The sequence below is a fragment of the Mirounga leonina genome, unplaced genomic scaffold (genome assembly GCF_011800145.1).
Source record: "Mirounga leonina isolate KUSES-001 unplaced genomic scaffold, KU_Mleo_1.0 Mir_151, whole genome shotgun sequence".
NCBI classification, from domain to species: domain Eukaryota; kingdom Metazoa; phylum Chordata; class Mammalia; order Carnivora; family Phocidae; genus Mirounga; species Mirounga leonina.
The window spans coordinates 49,228,525-49,246,394 of record NW_023270377.1 but is presented as its reverse complement, the minus strand read 5'-3'; the positions used below and the strand labels follow the sequence as shown (position 1 = coordinate 49,246,394).

The following is a 17,870-nucleotide window of genomic DNA, read 5'->3' as shown; positions in this document are numbered from 1 at the left end:
TTATTTGAGAGAGAGAATGAGAGAGAGAACATGAGAGGGGGGAGGGTCAGAGGGAGAAGCAGACTCCCTGCCGAGCAGGGAGCCCGATGTGGGACTCGATCCAGGGACTCCAGGATCATGACCTGAGCCGAAGGCAGTCGCTTAACCAACTGAGCCACCCAGGCGCCCCTACAGATGTTATTTGAAGCCACGGGAATAGATGAGATCACTTTTGATAGGTAAATAAAGCCTAGTCTAAAGCCCTTAGGAACTCCAACTTTTAAGAATTGAGAGCCAGCAAACTGAAACTGAATAGAATTGTGAAAGGGAACAGAGACCGGGGCAGTACCTGGAGGGGTGAAGGGAGGGGCTTTTGTTTATTTTCAGTGGTAGTTGCCAAATTATCCTGTAGAAGGAGAGATTTATAACTCAGGGCAGAGAGGAGGGTCAAAAGAGCAGAAGCTTTGGGGCACCTGGGTGGCTCAGTTGGTTAAGCATCCAACTCTTGGTTTCATCTCAGGTCTTGATCTCAGGGTTCAGGGATCAGACCCTGCTGTGCCTCCTGCCCCCACCCCGTACCTCCCACTCAGCATGGAGTCTGCTTGAGATTCTGTCTCCCTCTACCCCCCACCCGCCCTGGTCTAGCACTTGTCTGTGCTCTCTCTCTCTCTTTCTCTCAAATAAATAAATAAATAAATAAATAAAATCTTAAAAAAAAAAAAGAGCAGAAGCTTTGATAGAACAGGAAGGAAAGAGATGATGGGGAAGCAGATAATATAGAGCCAGAATGATATTTGATCGGGGGTTGTAGGGAGAGACAAGATAATGATATTAGCTAACATTTACTGGGTACTTGCAATGTGTCATGTTCTATTCCAAGTGCTTTTCAGGCATTAATGTGATTCATAATCATAACAAATAGTTCGTTAGCCTAAATGGAAGGTCATGTGCCAGAAGATGTTAAATGTTCATTTGAGTTGGTGTTATGTGTTAAATGGTTAGCAGAACAAAACCTAAGCTCTGAGGTCAGACTGATAGAGTTGGATCCTGCCTTTGCCACATACAGCAATGTGACGTTGACCATGTGACTAAAGCTCTCTAAATCTCAATTTATCACCTTAAATCGGTATAACTTACCTACCTCTCTAGATTGTTATGAGGAATGCATGAAATAATTTTTAGCGCTGTACTTTATACAATTCAGTGAGAATAAATGTTACTGGTCATTACTACTGTTATGGCTATTATTCTTATTGCCCCAGTCTGCTCAGCTGTGTAATTTTCTATATTGGTAATGGCACAAAAAAGACGGAAGGTTACGGATTTTTCTTTTTTTAGGTGAGTGCAAAGGTGAGAGAAAGTAAAGGAGTTGAGAGAAGTGGTTAGGGAATAATATAGCTAATTCATTGTGTTTTAGCATTCGACAAAAAAATTAAAAGCCTACCTAATTGTATTAACATTGCTTTGCTTGACAAATCCCTATTTCAAAGTAATAATTTCTGAAAACGATATTTTCACTATTTCATGTTAAACACACACCAAAATCATTAAGCTTCTAAATGTTGATTATGTGCAAATGTTAAGGATACTAAATTTGTTCTTATTATAAAATATACATTATGCTAAAATATTATAAACTCATTATAAGATGATTTTTTCCTCCATTAAAACATCACTGAAGTCTAAATGTTTAAAATAAGTCAGGAGTTCACTGATGCTTAAATTCAAGTTTGTATTCCACTTAAATTCAAATCCAACATTACTTGACCACTATCATAAAAACTGAGCTGCTACTGTCAAATCCTTTTTTTTTCTGCTTTAAAACTATGAATATACAACTGCACCACCTGGATTGTTTGCATGTTAAAGTTTTACCATTTCTTCTATTATTTTTAATTACTTCAACTGATTACTATTTTCTTTTTTTTTTTTTAAAGAGATTTTATTTATTTATTTGAGAGAGAGAAAATGAGAGACAGCATGAGAGGGAGGAGGGTCAGAGGGAGAAGCAGACTCCCCGCCGTGCAGGGAGCCCGATGCGGGACTCCATGCGGGACTTGATGCGGGACTCGATCCCGGGACTCCAGGATCATGACCTGAGCCGAAGGCAGACGCTTAACCATCTGAGCCACCCAGGCGCCCCTCAACTGATTACTATTTTCACAACAAAACTTTAGAATCAGAAATTATTCAAATTTTCCACACTTTTTGTATTTCTCCCATTCCTAATCATCTTTATTTGTGCCATATTTGAAATGATAGGATAAGCAATTAACTTTCAATTTATAAGGAAATGAAAACCACTTCTCCTAACTAGTTTCACATTATCACTTATTTTATATAGTAGATTCTGCATTTAGAATATTAGGAGCATTTTAAAACAAACTTTTGCGTATACTTGTATATGTATAAATACTTTCTTGTGTCAGATTTTAATTATAGAATAGTTTGACATGAACAGTAAACATTTGTAAATTGATTTAAATAGAAAATAGTTTTGGTAGTTCTGTTATCTAATATATCAGCTAAAAATGCAACCACTCAATTACAAACTATAGAACTTCTAAACATCAGAAGAAAATCTTGGCTCTGTAATCAATTCTGGAAATAATGGAATTAGTCTAGGTCACTCTCTTGTTTTAAAATAGAGGATGAGGGTGCCTGGGTGGCTCAGATGGTTAAGCGTCTGCCTTCGGCTCAGGTCATGATCTCAGGGTCCTGGGATTGAGTCCCGCATCGGGCTCCCTGCTCCTTGGGAGCCTGCTTCTCCCTCTGCCTTTCTCTCTCGCTCTGTCTCTCATGAATAAAAAAAAAAAATCTTTAAAAAAAAAAATTTAAAATAGAGGATGAGATAAACTCAAAGCCCATGAATTGAATCAGAAGAAAGGAATGAAGTGAGCAACTCATTGTTACTCACGTCCTCCAAGGAGTTGAAGCAGAAACAAAACAAACCTGCAATCAGTTTTTCTTTATGTGTTGGTGTTTACAGACCAAATTAATTGTTGTTTCTGACTTAGGTTCCTAATTAACTTTGGATCTTGGACCCCTTTGTAAATCTAATGAAGTATGCATCCTATCTATAAAAATATGCAAATTTTTAGTGCAATTTACAAGAGTTCATGGTCTCATTAAAGCCTCTATACAGCTTCATAGACCCAAGCTTCAGAACCATTCTGGATTATAATGAGTCCACCTGAAAAGGCATAACAGGAGCAATTGCATACCCAAGTAATCATGTAGCTAAGTGTCCAGGTTTAACCTGACACAAATGTTAAAAGACAAACTTTTAAGACCATTGTCCAGAGGTGTAAAAAATATTTTTCCTTTTTTTTTTTTAAGTAGGCTCCATGCACAGTGCGGAGCCCAACATGGAGCCCAACGCAGTGCTTGAACTCACCACCCAGAGATCAAGACCTGAGCAGAGAACAAGAGTCGGACACCCAACTTACTGAGCCACCCAGGCACCCCTAAAAATTATTTTTCCTTATAGTTCAATGCATTACGACCAACTCCATGGTAATCTTTCCATGGACGTCATAGGGTAGCCTTTGTAATCTTATCAGACTAATATCAGGACTGAATATCCCACTGCAGATGGATGACTCAAGTTCTCTCTTTATCTGCCTCCTCTGGTTGCCAGAACTTTGGCACCTCCAACAGAAGGTGGGAAGGAGAACTGAAAGCAGGAAACTCAAGTTGTTTTTTCTTTTAGTTGAATACCTTGACTAAACAGTTTAGTGCAAGGAAAGATGGAAACTGCTGTTTAGCACTAAATCTTTGAATTGTATGCAAGTTATCATTTGCCTACCTATCCCTTTCTCCTATTGTTATATGTAATACAGGGTTGGCTGCCTCCTTAATGAAATGTGCAGTGCTTTAAAGAGATCCTGTGGCTTCTGCACATTACATAAACCATAGTTAGTCAGCCTCGGAATGATTGCAGAAAAATTGTAAATTTAGTCTCAGAAACCTGCTGCTTAAAGCAGACTCAGCCAGCTTTTCAGTTTTCAAAGCTGCTCTGTATAAAGCAGCACATTTGGAAATCTGTGGCTGATACACCTTATTCATACTCTACTCCTAAGAAGTAAGACTTCACAAACTTAACTTGAGAACGGAAGGGGCATAGGATACATGAAAGGCTCACAAAAATGGAAGAAGCAATGAATTCTAAGAAAATCCAGTATTGTTTGGTTTTCAAATACCTGGACATTAACATGACTTTGAAATTCTTGAATTATATGCCAGATGGCAAATTCCCACTCTACCAGCATATAATTGGCCCTATGTTTCACACTGCTAATGCTTTTCCAGGTAAGCAAAACGTAAATATAAAGTAAATGCAACTGCCACCACTACCAGCATCATTTAACATTAAATAACAGTTTGACACAAAGCAATGGACTTGACTACAATGATCAGAGTTAGGTAAGGTGCCTCAAATTCTTTGACGTCATGTAAAAATATAACCAAATACTAGGATTAAGGGATTTTTTCCCTTTCCTCCATGGGAAACAGATTAGTTTAATTCGTGTGAAGGATTTATTTTTCTTTTATGTCTCTTTTATTTGAAGAGGTATTTCAAGAGGTATTTATTCAAAGGGAATGTTTTTCTAAATTTTAACTTTTTATTACAAATGGTTTCAAACATAAAAAGAGTAGAGAAGAGTATACTAACTTCCCATGTACCCATTACCAGGTTTGACACTTAACATTTTCCAAAATTTAAATGTAAAGGGTTTTAATTTGTTTATAATCTAAACCAGAATTTTTAAATTTATGATAAATAATAAATTATTATAATATAAATAATAAATAACTAAGAACTCTTGAAGAGATCTCTTTGAATTATTTTTCTTTTTTTAAAATTTAAATTCAATTTAATTAACATATAGTATATTATTAGTTTCAGAGGTAGAATTTAGTGATTCATCAGTTGCATACAACACCCAGTGCTCATTCCATCAAGTGCCCTCCTTATTGCCCATCACGCAATTACCCCATCCCCCCCATTTGAATTATTTTTTAAAAGATAACTATTTAGGGGCACCTGGCTGGCTCAGTTGGTGGAGCATATGACACTGATCTTTAGGTTGTGAGTTCAAGCCCCATGTTGGGTATAGAGATTACTTAAAAATAATCTTAGAGAAAAAAAAGACAACTAATTATTATTCCCTCAGGAAGGACCTGAAAATAAACAGTATTCTTAAAATGGGGCTAATTTTATTTTCACGTTTTTTAGTGGTAATGTTTAGACAGATTTTAAAAGAGGAGACTGTGAGGATAAATATCAAAGTGGCATGCCTAACAATGGCCAAACCAAGTGGTAAAGCTTACTAAGATCAGTTAAATATATATCTCTTTATCAAACTGAAGCTAAGCTAACAGCATGTGATATCACAGCTATCTGAGTAGTGCTCCCTAAATCTTGGTTTGATCAAAGAAGCAAATAAAGAATGCACCAAGTACATTCATCGTGCTGAGTCACTGGGTTGGAAGAAAGATAAACCACCTACTGAACAATGACATATTTTTCTTCTAAGTGACTCACAAGTCTTTGAGGACTGGCAGGCATAAAGCCACCAGGCCTTGTGCTACCTGTCCTATCTACCATAATTTTCACCCAGTGCTTATTCTGTAAGTTTTGATCTCAGGCAACTTTGATTATGAGAATTTGCTTATGTAAAAAGCTCTCTGGCTGGCACGTAGGTGTAAGTAAAAAAAAATTTTTTTTAAATCAGATAGCGTTCAAAATCATAGCGAAGTATTTATTAATCAAAACCTTTTAAGGTTAGTATTAAACATTTGCTAGATATTTACACTAATTGACAAGAAAATTACAAAATCATTTTGACCAACTCGGTCTAAGAATAGTTTCTCCTTTTTTCATCTCCAAAAAAATCATGGAATACCATTTTTGCTGGAAATACTGCTGTAGCTTTGGGAAATTTGACTTATTATATTGACAAGCTTGATAAATATACTCCTCATTTATTTTTTGTTTAGCAAATTTTAAGTTAAGCCTAAGATTCATTGTAAGAAAAAGAGCTGTAATAAAATAGAGAAATATTAATCTTTATAATTTTGTGTTGTCCATGTCAAATGCCTTTTCCTCTCTATAACACAAAAAATCCAAACTGCATTTTCTTCATGAATTTACAGTATGGGAAAAAAAGGAGATCTCCAAAATTTAGAGCAGCAAGACTTCATACTTTGGAAAACAAGAAAAATGAAGTTTAAAAATAAGCTGGTTTTGCAGTAAAAAGACCACTTTTATACAGTGCTATAACCCTTTTGGGGATCAGTTTGGACATAAGTATGAAAATCATTTAAAATATGATATATATTTTGGTATTGGATTAAGGGATTTTTTTCCCTTATCCAATATATAAGGGAAATAGATATATATATATACACACACACACACACACACACTCATAAATTGAATGTTTGACTCCTGGAAATATTCTAAGAAAAAAATCGAAAATAAAAAAATTTTGCGTGTATGGATACTATTTATAACTACATAGTAAGATACAACCTAAATTCTTACACTTACAGGAGTTATAGTATATCCATATCAAGAAATTTTTTTTTAAGATTTTATTTATTTATTTGACAGAGAGACAGCGAGAGAGGTAACACAATCAGGGAGAGTGGGAGGCAGAGGGAGACGCAGGCTCCTCACTGAGCAAAAAGCCCGATGAGGCACTCAGTCCCAGGACCCTGGGATCACGACCTGTGCTCAAGGCAGACGCTTAACCAACCGAGTCACCCAGGTGTCCCCATACCAAGAGATTTCTAAGCAATTCTATGTCAGTGAAAGAAAACAAGGATATCCAGGTCTAAAACCTGTTATATATCTGCTGCTAGCTGAGGCTTTTGCTAGAAGTTCTTGGTCCTCTATTAGTTTTTGAGAACTAAAAGGTGTGTATTTACTGGTAAAGTAGGCCCTATAATAAAAGCATGTAGATCACCAACTTGATGTGATATGCGTAACACTGTAAGCTCTTGATATTTAGAGTATTACAGTGTTACTTACCTTCAGTTCAGATTCTTAGCAGAAAGGAGAAAGTGGGTGAAATACTAAACTATCTCTTAGGCCCCTTTAAAAGTACTTGGGTCATAACCCAAGATTCAGTAATTCAGATAAATGGGCCTTCAGAGAGGGAGGGGTACCTGGAAGCTTGGTGGTCTAAAAAAAGGGTCAAGACAAGACAAGCACCACCATTTCAAGTCCTACTTGGCCTCTGGACAATGAGTGACAGAGTTGGACTTCTGGGATACAAGATGCATTAACCTGTGGGAACTAAAATGAAGTTTCTGCTTGGGGTTCTTTGTATTCTCTGTGGCACTCACAAAGCCCAATACCAAAATCACCCCTTTCATCGATTGAAGAGCCCTTTGCACAAACTATGCCTTTTGTAGCATTCTGTGGTGCTGCCCTACCCTTTTAAAGTCCCCACCATTCTTGAGGTGAGCCAAAAAATGTAATGGCACTAACTGAAAGGCTGCTTTTAAAATATACTTGTATCCAAAAGGTAGACACAAATTCTCCAGTCCCTCTTTTCTTTTGTTAGCCTAGATTAGGTCACTAGGCAGCCTTGTACTGAGGGGGAAGACCTGAACAGAGTTAGTCTGTTTGGGAGGGAGTCTGGGTTTGGCAAGAATAGCAGTGATAGTCTTGGTGGTCTGGCCAACGTGTGCTGTTAGAAGCACCTATTCCCTGATAAGAGGAAGAGGAAGTTTCCTCCCACTGAAGAAAGCAGAGGAGGAGGACATACCAGCTTTCAGATGAGCTCTTAGGGAAGACGTGATACTCCACAGGAAGGAAACTATTTAAAAGGAATTCTAAAGGCGTTGGGCCCAGAGTAAGGATTGCTCTCAAAGGACAAGTATGGTGCTACAATTCTGCCACAGGGAAACTGCCTTTTCCCTATCCGTACAAATCTTGGAGGATAGAGAATGTCCGGGCCCTGGAGGTTGTTGGGGTGGGGGAGGAGGAGTGATAGAGAAACTGAAACCCTGAGGAATCAGCCTTCAATTTCCCAAGAACTGAAAATGGGTTGGGTAGAATCAGCTCTGCTTTTTACCATTCTCTCCATTGACGTATATTCTGACCCAGCCCATCTGAGGGTCACAGAGACTTTCCCAATCCCTTCGAGGAGTCAGATATTGAAATAGAGAAAGTGGGAAGGAGTATGTGTGAAATAAGCATCTTTAAAACTATAGAAAGGATTTTCCCCAATGTAAGAACTCCATTCAACTTGTCGTCATTTTAGAAAATTAAGATATTCTAATAAAGATTAAGAAAATGAAGACAACTTATTTAGGAAAAAAAGACTAAAAATTTGGAATTTATTAATTCATTATGGTAAATAGTTTAAAAACTCTCCTTTATAGGGGTGCCTGGGTGGCTCAGTCGTTAAGCGTCTGCCTTCGGCTCAGGTCATGATCTCAAAGTCCTGGGATCAAGCCCCGCATCTGGCTCCCTGCTCCCTGCTCCGCAGGGAATTTGCTTCTACCTCTTCCGCTCCTCCTGCTTGTATTCCCTCTCTTGCTGTGTCTCTCTCTGTCAAATAAATAAATAAAATCTTTAAAAAACAAAACAAAACAAAAATTAAGAAAATGTAGGCAACTTATTTAGGAAAAAAAGACTAAAAATTTGGAATTTATTAATTTATTGTGGTAAATAGTTTTAAAACTCTCCTTTATAGGAGTGCCTGGCTGGCTCAGTTAGTAGAGCATACAGCTCTTGATCTCAGGGTCATGAATTCAAGCCCCATGTAGGGCACGGAACCTACTTAAAAAAAAAAAAAGTATAAAAAAGTGCATTGCTGATAAAGAAGACTCTTTAAAAAAAAAAATACCCTCTCCTTTATCTAACTAGTAAGGAGAAAAAATTGCCTGACTTAGGTTTCAATTTTTTTGTTTTTATTTTCCAAGCTGATGTTCTCATAATGTTTCAAGTCGAATAGAGAAATTGTAAAATCATAAACTCTTAGAACTAAGAGAGACCTGCAAGATTAATCATTTCTTCCTCTTCATTTTATAGCCAAGAACTCTTAAAAAGGGCAAATGGCTAAAATGCAGGAAGCTAAAAAGTTGCAGGAGAAGCAATAAGTATAGATAGTCCATAAAATGAAAATGAGACCAAACAAAATCTTGAGTTTATTATAGAAATTGTTATTGCACTTAACCATAGTTTCTCCACAGATTTGGATATATGTTTGTTGTCTCTATTTTTGTTGGTTAAGGAATGGATCAAAGTTTTTCAAACTTGTTTTTTGCTGCTAAAATGGAAATCTACAAAAATGGGTAATAGACTATTTTGGGATCATTGTTCAGAAGTGCATTTATCTTAGAAATGGTTACCATGGAGATGAGCACACATTGTGTGACTCTACAGCTTGTGAGTTACAAGTCATCTATGCTACAAAGACATAAATAGCCATACATACACATACATGCACACACCCCCATGCACACATGCACAGTGAAGTTATTGTGTTCCTCTCTTTTTGTTAAATAATAATAAAACTCTATGCAGTGCTGATCTCTTCATGGGTACAAGGACCTGCAAACTCTAGACATTTCAAAATGTTATATTGTATAAAGACATAAAATCACCTTTTAAAAACATTGTGACATGCTAAGCGAAATAAGTCAATCAGAGAAAGACATGTATCATATGATCTCACTGATATAAGGAATTCTTAATCTCAGGAAACAAACTGAGGGTTGCTGGAGTGGTGGGGGGTGGGAGGGATGGGGTGGCTGGGGGATGGACATTGGGGAGGGTGTGGGCTATGGTAAGCGCTGTGAATTGTGTAGGACTGTTGAATCACAGAACTGTACCTCTGAAACAAATAATACATTATATGTTAAAAAAAAAAAGAAGAAGAAGAAGATAGTAGGAAGGGAAAAATGAAGGGTGGGTAATCTGAGGGGGAGACGAACCATGAGAGACTATGGACTCTGAGAAACAAACTGAGGGTTCTAGAGGGGAAGGGGGTGGGGGGGATGGGTTAGCCTGGTGATGGGTATTAAAGAGGGCACGTATTGAATGGAGCACTGGGTGTTATACGCAAACAATGAATCATGGAACACTACATCAAAAACTAATGATGTAATGTATGGTGATTAACATAACATAATAAAATAAAATTATATTTTATTTTATTTTATTTATTTATTTTTTAGATTTTTTATTTTATTTATTTGACAGAGAGAGACACAGTGAGAGAGGGAACACAAGCAGGGGGGAGTGAGAGAGGGAGAAGCAGGCTTCCCATGGAGCAGGGAGCCCGATGCAGGGCTCAATCCCAGGACCCCGGGGCCATGACCTGAGCCGAAGGCAGATGCTTTACGACTGAGCCACCCAGGTGCCACATAAAATAAAGTTTTAAAAAATTAAAAAAAAACATTGTGACAGTAGTCTGAATCAAGCTTAAAGACTAATAACATGCTTAATATGTAAAACAAATAAAGAAGACATACTTCTTAGATATCATGCCTCTTTAAAGTAGAAATGCAAAAATAAGGAAGTATGATGGGATGCCTGGCTGGCTCAGTCAGTAGAGCACGTGATTCTTGATCTTGGGGTCAGGAGTTCAAGCCCCACCTTGGACATAGAGCTTATTTAAAAAAATAAATAAAATATATTTTAAAAAATAAGAAAGAAAAAAAAACCCAGAGTATATTATTAAAAAGTTATTGAGTTGTTTTTTCCAAAGCATTATATAATATTAATACTAATATATTACTAATATTAATAATAATTAGTTATTAATAATAGTAGTAATAATATTAGGGCATAGTTTTCTGGCTAGTCTTTCCCTCCCTGCTTCTCTTTCTTTTTTTCATTTGTTTTTTCTTCTTTTGCTTTTGCTTTTTCTTCAATAAATAAAAATTTTTTAAAAGATTTTATTTATTTATTTGACAGAGACAGCGAGAGAGGGAACACAAGCAGGGGGAGTGGGAGAGGGAGAAGCAGGCTTCCCGCAGAGCGGGGAGCCTGATGCGGGGCTCGATTCCAGGACCCTGGGATCATGACCTGAGTCAAAGGCACACGCTTAACGACTGAGCCACCCAGGCACCCCTTAATAAATACAATTTTTAAGATGTTTAAATTCCCAAGACACGGGCCAATTTCAGGGGATCACAAAGGTATATATTCTTTTTTTTTTTGAGAGAGAGAGAGAGAAAACGGGGGAGGGGCAAAGGGAGAGGGAGAGACAGAATCTTAAGCAGGCTCCACACCCACTGTGGAGCCTGACAGGGGGCTCAATCTCATGACCCTGAGATCATGACCTGAGCCAAAATCAAGACTTAGACACTTAACCGACTAAGCCACCCAGGCTGCCCACAAAGGTATGTGTTCTGATAAAAGTTAACCTGTTTTTATTTATTTTACTTATTTGTTCACTTTTTGGTAATGGATATTTTCAATTTTTCAAACAGGAGAAAGGATAGTAAAATTTACCCCCCTCCCAAGTACCCAGCACGCAGCTTTAGTACTTATTGACATATAGCTAATTCTGTTTGATTTATAAACCTCCTTCCTCCATCATTTTAAATAAATTCCATTAGCCAATAAGAAAACTTTTTCCTCCATAATTTGATTTTTTTTTAAGATTTTATTTATTCATTTATTTGAGAAAGAGAGAGAGAGAGCACATGAGAGGGGGGAGGGTCAGAGGGAGAAGCAGACTCCCTGCCGAGCAGGGAGCCCGATGCGGGACTCGATCCCGGGACTCCAGGATCATGACCTGAGCCGAAGGCAGTCGCCCAACCAACTGAGCCACCCAGGCGTCCATAATTTGATTTTTTTATACTTTTCTTGGAAACTTCAAAGGTTTCCTTGTGAATAGGGTACAATATGAGGTCCTAAATTCAGCAGTGTAAGAATGACTAGAACTAGAATAATAAGGCTTCCTTGAACATTCAAACATTGAGTACACTGATGATTTAGCCACATTTAGTTTTGAAGCACTGTTGGACTCTTTCTTATGGAAAACGAAATATTTTCTTATGCAGCATAGTTAAATTTCTTAGACTAATTAGTGCATATGTATTTAAAAGCATATTTTAAGGAAGCCATGAACCTTTATTTGTCTTATAGAAACACAAGAAATATACATTAAATAAACAAAACCAAAATATGTTTTTGCTCTTTTTCACAAGACAGCAATTTAACATATTTGATTAGTAGACAAATACTCTATTCTTGCTAAAAGAGTACACAAAAGTTGTATAGTACAACTATAGAACAGCACATCATCTTCTGCAGTCTTTCCATAAAAAATAGTCATGTAAAGTTTCTCATTATTTGCTGCTTTTTTCAAACTGAGGCATCATGTAGTTTTAGAGCTGGGGTATATTCTTCCTTTGAAAAATTAACAAAATCCAAAACTGAGATCAGCAAAAAATCTAATATAACCTTTATTCCCTGACTTTTACTTCACTATTCTTGCAGTCTGCTTCCTAGAATTTTAGCATGGGAAGAGTTGTGAAGTTTGCATTTTTTTCCTAAATTCATTGATCCATATGCCTTACTCTCTTCATGCTGAATACTTATTTATCAATGTATGTAAATCTAAATCTTTAAAATCTGAAGTTTCTCAATCTTGGTCTTTTAAATCTAAATATCAGAAAGTAAAAGACTTAGCTATCATCAAATGAGTGACCTCTCAGCAGAAAAAATCCTTTCACCCTACATAGTCTCATCCCAAATTAATTAATAGTTTTAAATAACCATTTTTTATAAATACGAAATGCTTCACAAATATGCATGTCATCCTTGCACAGGGACCATGCTAATCTTCTCTGTATCATTCCAATTTTAGTGTATGTGCTGCCAACATGAGCACTTAAATAACCAATTTTTGAAAAGAATGAGTGCTTTCTTCTATATGCTTAGCTCTAGTGATTCTAGCTTTTACTGTTCATCCTCATAGGATATTTTTAGAGATATTTCCAAATAAGTATATAGTTCTTTAGGAGTATTTCCAGAGAAACAAAAGTTACTATGAACTCCTGACTCAGTTGAGAAGATTGAAGATAAAAATAGAAAAAATGTCATATTGCACTTGACCAAGTGGTCATCCAGCTGAATTTTGACACCAAGACACATTTTTTAGATTTTTAATTTTAATTCTGGTATAGTTAACATAGAGTGTCATATTAGCTTCAGGCATACAACATAGTGATTCAACAATTCTATGCATTACTCAGTGTTCATCATGATAAATGTACTCTTTAATCGCCATTACCTATTCCACCCATGACACAGAGACACATTTTGAAGGAAAGCACTATGGCTTTCTAATGCATCCATCTAAAATCCAGAAATATATATAGTTTCCTTAGTGGATTAGACCAGTTGATATATGATCCAAACATTTTCTAAACTTCTTGACCATTATTCTGTTGTTTGCTTATTCCAGTGCTTTAGACAACATATTCAGTTAACATTACTACCCACCATGTTTTGTTTTGTTTGTCTTTTAAGATTTTATTTATTTGACACACACAGAGAGAGAGCACAAGCAGGGGGAGCAGCAGGCAGAGGGAGAGGGAGAAGCAGGCTCCCCGCTGAGCAGAGAACCTGATGTGGGGCTCAATCCCAGGACCCTGGAATCACGACCTGAACCTAAGGCAGATGCTTAACTGACTGAGCCACCCAGGTGCCCCCACCATGTGTGGGTTGAGTTGACATAAAATTACTTTTTTTAAACTTCAGGATATACTCCCTAGTATTTTTTAATATCCTAGGCTTTTATTAACTTAGTTAACATTATCCATATTATTCCTAATTTTTAAAATAATTTATTCACAGTTCTCTTCTCCATTTCTATCATTTTAAATAAAAATATAAGTTATATTAATATATATATTATATATATTATATATATATATATACATAATAGGTATAATTATAGGGACACCTGAGTGGCTCAGTCAGTTAGGCATCCGACTCCTGATTTCGGCTCAGGTCATGATCTCAGGGTCCTGGGATCAAGCTCTGCATCAGGCTCCCTGCTCAGTGCAGAGTCTGCTTGAGATTCTCCCTCTCCCTCTCCCCTCCCCCTGCTTGCACTCTCTCTAAAATAAATAAATAAAATTTTTAAAAAATGTATAATTATATACAATGTAATTATAGATCTCCAATGTATACATATTTTATATATAATGTAATTAAAGAAGTTTAAAGGAAGATAAATTCATGACAGAAAGTGGAGAGGTTAACATTACTTGAGGATGACGCCATGGAAGGGGAATTTTCTGTCATTGACAATCTAGTACTTTCAAGCATGACCTGCATCTGCCTTTGCTTCCAGTCCATCAAATCCCTTCAACCCCTCTAATTTGACATCTGTCCCTACCACTCTGATGAAGCCATTCCATGAAAAATCACCAGCTGATCTCATTTTATCATGCCAAGTTATCTTTTGTTGGTTCTCTGTACCTTGGCCTTTCTGTAACTTTTTATACCGTTGGACAACATTTTTGTTTTCAACTCTATTTAACCTTTGATTACACAGCCCATATTTTCTACTGGCTTTCATAACTTCTCCTTATCTGGTTTCTTTTCATATTTCAGTTGCTTTTCAGGCCTCCAAAATTTGTCCCCTGGGCATTGTCCTTGACTGAGCTTTCTCTAAACTGGATCTTTTGAGAAATTCATATTTTCTCATTGAACCATCATATCTATGTGAATGGCCTCAGTGAAACTCAGATGTCCTGGCTTTACTCACTCATTTGTCCATCTGTGAAAATTTGTTGAAGGCTTACAAAATGGCAGGTATTAAATAAATAAATTGGGTTCCTCAACACTTGATAAAACTGTAACTCATAACCCTTATAAGACTAGTATCCAAGTTTCCCTAGCTTTAAACTTTCATAGCATGTTTGATGAACCTCTTTGTTTAATCTCTATATTCATTCTTTCAATATCTTTCACTTATTTTTTAAAAAGTGCCTTTTAAGTCATCAGTTCTTATGGGCTTCAACATAATCCCAGTTATCATGTCCCTATACGTGGATTATTGCTTTAGTTTTCTAATTGGTCCTCTGATAACTTTCTTCAGCCTGTATAATAAAATATTTCTTATCATGTCACTTCTATTGTTCATAAACACTATAAGCCCAAACATTTCCACCTGGCTTTTGAAACATATATAAACTAAACTTACCATACTGTGTAAATTTTATTCCCAACATGCACCCTTCTTTAAAGCTAGGAAGTTTCCCCACAACATGAATTATTATTTTTTACTTCTATATTTTTGCAAATACTGTTTTTCCTATTCTGTGATTTATTTTTTCTCAGTTGATTACTCCCCTCAAAAATGGAATTCTAACCTCTTGGAAACCAGGATCTATTTGTAGTTGTTGAATTTTATCAACTCTAAACTGCACATTTTTTTCATACTATTAACTTCCTCAAAGTCAAGAAGCATCTTATAATAAAGTTGACATCTTAAACATTATAAAAGTTTAACTGGCAGAATTTATTCTCACCTGGTGGTACACAAAATAACAGTGTGTATTCATTAGTATCTTAAATGCAATCAAATACCAATTTTTTTTTTTTTTTTTTTTTACTTTTACAGCCTTTGAAGAAGTATTAGGCTCATTGCAGATGTGCCATAAATGCTTGTTGGTTGATTTTTTCCCTAGTAATATGGTTTTGAACCACAAAAGTAGCTGCAGTAAAGATAACCCACATTCCTAGCATGTTACTGATTTCAAAAATTAAAACAAAAACCATTTGTTTTTTGAGGGGAGATAAAAAAGATGCAAAAGAATTAGACAAGTATTTGAAGCCTACTTTTAAAAAAAATGTGTATTACAAAGAAATTGATGAATCACAGACCTGTACCTGTGAAACAAATAATACATTATGTTAATTAATTGAATTTAAATTAAAAAAGTTATTAAAATGGTAACCGATTATTTCTGTATAATGTAGGCAGAGTTCAAGTACTGAAAAGACTTTTACAAAAGTGTACAGAAATGTGATAGTCTATATTTCTATGTCATCAACAAATACAAATGTACAAAAATAAATTTAAGACTATAGAAAAAAAATGTATATTACAAAGAACTGAACTCTAAATTTCTAAATTATATCCTAAACTCTCTTCCTCCAGGCTTTGAAAAGATCTCACTTGTTTTGGGCCATGTGAGATCCTTAACTATTGTATTATCATTATAGCCATGTATATATAAACAAAAGATGTTATGTAATCAAAATGCTCCAGTAACAAATTCATATAATAGGCATTGTATCCATAAAGAAAATTTGCATTCAAACTTGTTTTAATTGAACTGATTTTTTAAAAATATCTTTAAAAAGCTTGCACAGGGAAAAGTGCCATAATCACGAGAGAAGTTTGGTTTTTCTCTGTATTATTTCAGCTTATGTCTGCACATCTCAGTGAAGTGCAGAATTGAGACAATTAAGTCAAGCCCTACACTGTAATGCAAAGTAGCTTTTTTATTATTTATCAATGTTTTTAGCCATGTAAGTCATATCTGAATTAATTAAGATTACATATTCCCACAATGATTTTATCATGTAATATGCCCAAATGTGTTATGTAGTGGGATGAAAGTGGGCACTGGGATCCAACAGACCTGAGATTGAATACTAGATGCTTAGTAGTTCTTTGCATTTCAATTACTTTATCTAAAAGCGGGATTTTTGTGAGGACTGAAGATAATACTTGGAAAATGCCTAGTACAGTGCTTGGCATAAATACTCTAAATCTGTTAGAAGGGGGAAATTATACAGGGGGCATGGGAACATATTCCAGGGTGTATTCACTTCACACTTTCCCCTTTTGCCCAGCCCAGGGCCCCTTAGCCCCTGGAAGGATGTGCCCCCTCTTTCAGGAAAATTCCTTACCAATCTTGTCCCAACAAATGCAATGCTTCCTCCATGGATGAAATGCTGCCTTCTCCCTCTGGCCTGGGTCTCATAACATTTTGCCTCTTCTATGTCGTCTGCCAGCACTCCGGTCCTGAAAGAGTGAAGCTTCTCCCAATCCCTCTGCATCCAGGCTAGCTATGTGAGCCCTTAAGTGTGAGTTTTGCCCTTAAAGGACTTTTTGGAAAACCATATAGTGAAGTAGAACAAGCATTAGCTATTGAGTCAAGAGACTTGGGATCATGAGCGATGTGCCATTAGAAAGATCAGCTTATTTCTCTGGATGTTGGTTGTTGTTCTGTAAAATGACCTGTTGAGTTGGGTAGAGTTCATGAATAGAATCAGTGTTGGGGTGTCCAGTGCTACTGCAGGCCTGTTAGTATTACAGTATAATCAGCAGGGACCAGAGCTATCGATGTGTAACCAACCATTCTACCCATCCTCTACAGAGTGATGTGGTGCAAAGATCATGGGCTTTGAAGTAAGATGGACCTGTATTCATCCTTGTTATTAGAATCTTACAAACAAACCCAAACTCTGTGACCAAAGCCTAGGTCCTTAAGTTCCAAAGTAAATGTAATTTTCTTTAAAAATGTAGTAGATATTATCTACCTCACTGGGTTGTCATGAGGATTGAATCAGATATTATTCATATAGTGCTGGGACATAGCATCTGTTCCTGCTGAGGAAGCCTTTAAATCCAGTAATAGTTCTCAGTCTTCATCTTAATCAACACTATCAGCAACATGTGACAGTTGATCACACTGTCCTCCTTGAAACACTTTCTTCATTTGTACTCTCTGACTTCTCCCTCCCTTTTCCCTCCTATCTTTTGGACCTCTCCTTCTTAGTCTCCTTTGCTGGATCCTCCTCATCTTCCTCGCCCCCGAATGAAGGCATACATCAGGCTTCTCTATCAGTTTTCACTACTAGATCATCATATTTACTCTCACGGCTT

The 17,870-nt window shown here is 36.5% G+C and overlaps 1 non-coding gene across 1 annotated transcript; it reads right to left on the bottom strand.

The window, feature by feature from the left end:
• Positions 1-12,741: 12,741 nt before the first annotated feature.
• On the bottom strand, positions 12,742-12,848 carry LOC118012699. The gene has a single exon (XR_004679771.1). It is a non-coding gene; the product is annotated as a U6 spliceosomal RNA (small nuclear RNA).
• Positions 12,849-17,870: the final 5,022 nt, after the last annotated feature.